General features: G+C 43.3%; 1 pseudogene; it reads left to right on the top strand.

Annotated features, from left to right (window-relative positions):
• Nucleotides 1-1,654: 1,654 nt before the first annotated feature.
• LOC121401135 overlaps nucleotides 1,655-3,918 on the top strand; it is a 3,089-nt pseudogene continuing 825 nt past the window's right edge.

Here is a 3,918-nt window from a genome sequence, read left to right on the forward strand (position 1 = left end):
AGAACCCTGACTTCCCCCATCCCTGAGTCAAGCCACATGTAAACGTCTGTCCATGTAGGAGCCGTTCATGTACACCAGCCAGATCCCACAGACTGGGCAGTAATGCGAAAAGTGCAGTGTAAAATGACAAGACGCGCCCCTCCAGGTAGAACCATGAGAGCGAATAGCGCTCTAACAGAAACGCAACAGTAGAGCGATTCTTGGCGCGATATTGTCTAAAGATGGGTAGGTTTAGTACTCTTTGCGTGTAAGAAGAGTCCAAGCTTACTCAGGGCCTTACTCAGGATACATAACTATGGGCTTACTCAGGGTACATAACTATGGGCTTAGCGGTCAGCAGGTACTTAACTATGGGCTTACTCAGGTACATAACTATGGCTTTACTCAGGTACATAACTATGCGGTTTACTTAAACTCAGGTAGCATAACTCTAGGTCACTACTCAGGTACAGAAACTATGCGAGGCTTACTCAGGTTACAGAACTATTGGGAACTTACTCAGTACATAACTATGGGCTTACTCAGGTACAGAACTATGGGCTGTATCTCAATACCCAGAGACTTTGGCATACTCATGGTACATAACTATGGGCTAGCGCGTGCTAATAAAGGATTATCTCATCTAACTATGTCCTATACCTAATATCACTCAGGGTACATAACGTATGACTTACTCAGGGTACTAACTATGGGCTTACTACAGGGTACATATACTTTGGTTCTTACTTTCAATTGGTAGCATAACCTATGTTAGGTCTCCAACTATCTCACTTGCTAACTCACCTCCTCGAGCTGAGATAGCGTCTTCGAGCTCGTCTTTGCAACAAATCTCATCGACAGCAATAAGGCCAAGTCCTACGAGAGCCTTGGCCCCAAAGTACCTATGAAAAACCAATACCTTAAATCGAGTACTAACACTTACCTTTTGCGTGCATTCCGACGCAGAAGTTCACTAAAAACGATACGAGGCATCTGCCCCATGCGAGTATCTTAAGTGGCTGCGAAGACCTTAAAGAACAGCTCATGCTGCGGAGGAAAATAAAGTTCCTCTTTAATGTTCAGCCTCTTTGAACTCTGCCTCCCTTCGACTTCATATAAGCTTGCATGCATTGAGACTTCTGGTTGCCTCTCAACTGGAATACGGTCCTATATCACAGTAATCTAATATTGTACACCCGAGGGAAACCGGATGCAACATAGCCTATATCCATCTTATAAGCACCACCATCTTGCGTCACTCCATAGGTTGTCTGCAGCAGAACTCACGAGAAGATGGTAGCACTGGCCAAATGCGCCAAAGATAGTAGCAACAATGGGAGACGCACGCCATCTTAAGTGGTCTAATCAGAAAAAAAAGTTACATTGACCATACATTGCGAGTTCATTGCTGTTAAGACCTTACACCGTGCAGAAGGAAAGAGCAGAGCCAATTAATTATTGTTTACCATTTCCGGTTAAACGGGCAGAGTAGATCATCCGATAGAAGTCGGTCTGGATCCTTATCTTAATTAACAAATAGCTGTGGGCATAGCGCGAAAAAAGGGAGGTTATGAACATACTCAATAATAACAGACAGCTCCCAATGCTTGCTACTCCTGTACTTCTTTGCTCCTGATTACCCAGAAGGAGTACAAACCAGGGTATGGTCACTGCGATGACAGGCAAGTGAGCCATCTGCCATGTTTGTCACATACTATATAGCCTGTTCTGGTTCCCTGCTACGATTTTATGCCGGCCCCGGCACAATACGCGGAGCAGAGGCATGAGACCAATAGAATACCTAGGCGAAAGGTAATCTGACAATATATCTGCCACAGCGTACATAGTAATTGCAGCAGATGGAGTCGCTCTGTTGGTCAGTCTTTTTACAGCTTTACTGTGATAGATATAATCTTCTCTTTACCTCTATCCACTGAAGAGTCCTCTGTTCCCTCATATAAGGAGAGATAGAGAGACGATGGTCACCCGGGCTTCCCTTATTTTGGGCAATTCCACCACAAGTTAAACGCATCTCTGGCATTGTATGCCGCGACCAGATCCCCACTTCTGCGTACTTCTAGCGCTTAAGCTCACTGCTTTTGTGGAAGTTTCGGACAGGCCATTGGCCATTTTATGTAACGGTTCATGCAGGGTAAATTTATGTACAGATAATTCATACTCTCTTTGCAATTCACAGAGAAAGTGGCTACGTACCTCAGAAGCCGGTGATTCAGAAGGCCAGGCCACGGTCAGATATGTGTCAGGCAGGATTTGATGTACAAGGAGTCAGACGAGAAATACTACTTATTGGCAGACAAGCAGGCAATGGAGTTTCCCTCTCTTACACAAGTCCAACACTACATTCCTGCGTCCACTATCTGACAGCTGCACCTGCACATACAGCCTTTATCACAGAAACTTCAGAGTGCCTCGCATTGGACACGCACTCATATGACGCGTGCCACATACTCATCCACCACCTATCTGCTATCTAGTACCAGTCCACTGTCCTGATCTTAAGCGCACCCCTCGACTTTCCTACTTAACATCCAGATGACTATACGCAATCGCTCTTCGCACCAATACACGCTTCGTCAGAAAATCTCGCTCCCGCTTACTGCTCTCCAATAATCTCCCACTGTTCGCTCAATATCGGCACTTGACCACTTTAGCTTTTGGATCAACAGGATGTAAAGTCTTATCCCCTCCGTCGAGCCTACACTTGTGACAGAAAGTTCCATCACTGGATAAATTCCCATTCTCTTTTAATACGTGTGTGTGTGTCGTTGGAACCATAACTGACAAAACGAGCCGACAAGCGGAGTGTGTGTTTGCCCCCTCTGCAAAGCTAACATAGTATACCTAACTCTATACTCTCAGTTTTTCCAGACCACCAATCTCCTCAGGACTCTACCTCCATTTCTCACCCCAACAAGTGCCCCTCTCTAGGAAACAATATAAACCAGCGATTAGACCTTTCCATCTTTGTGGCCTAATCCAAGTGACAGAGGAAGAGCAAATATCACTATAGATGTATGCTGGGTGATAAAGAAATTACCTTGTTCAACAGAAGTATTCAGAAAATCTGAGCATCTTTTGTTGCTATGTCCGCGAAAGAATAAAGAAAGCGATATCGAAAATGACCTTATCAAGTATGGATAAAGGATACTATTCAAACATGTTACTAATAGCTGCAGAATTGCTCCCCCCAATTTTATTAAAGCTTCTTCGACCAAGAGAACAGCGACATTCTTGGCAGAACGTCTTCTTATTCCTCCAGAAAATTGAAAGCTGCAACTTGGTCAAGTCTTCACACTTTCTTAAAGCAACTATAGCTGAATTTGTGATGCTTTGCAGGAAGCAAGCCTTTGTAAAGAGCGTTGCTACCAAACAGTTTTCAGAAGAGTTGATGCTGTTCCCACCCCGTACTTGCTATGTCCCGTAGGTGCTGCTTGTATAGGACGTGAAGAAAAAACGAAATTTAACTACCGAATTTCCCTTTTCCTTCAAGTCCATACGCCAGCACTCATTGTTCCCCACCCTAATAACAGTTTTGTTGTGCAGTAGTGTGTGTACTTTTTATAACACAAGGGCACTGGGGGAGGAGGCGCCACTTATACCTTTTGATTGGTCCTGTCGTCCATACTATTGGGGGGGCGAAGTAACCCCGTAGTGCTGCGTACTGGACTTGAAGGAAAAGGAAATTACGGTAATTAAATTTCGTTTATAGTCTATTATTGTCTTTTTTTTCATGAGTTTTTTGTGGTTTTATACCTTAAAAAAATCTAAATTGTTTAAGAATTTTAAAATTACAAAACAATTAATATGTAGGAGAAAACTATGATTTGTGAAAAAATAAAATCCAATTTTATGAAATCAGCCTCTTAGGCCTATTTATTTAAACCTTGACATTTTCAGATCGATTTTTAAAGGGATATA

This window comes from Xenopus laevis, chromosome 3L (assembly GCF_017654675.1).
Source record: "Xenopus laevis strain J_2021 chromosome 3L, Xenopus_laevis_v10.1, whole genome shotgun sequence".
Taxonomy (NCBI): Eukaryota; Metazoa; Chordata; class Amphibia; order Anura; family Pipidae; genus Xenopus; species Xenopus laevis.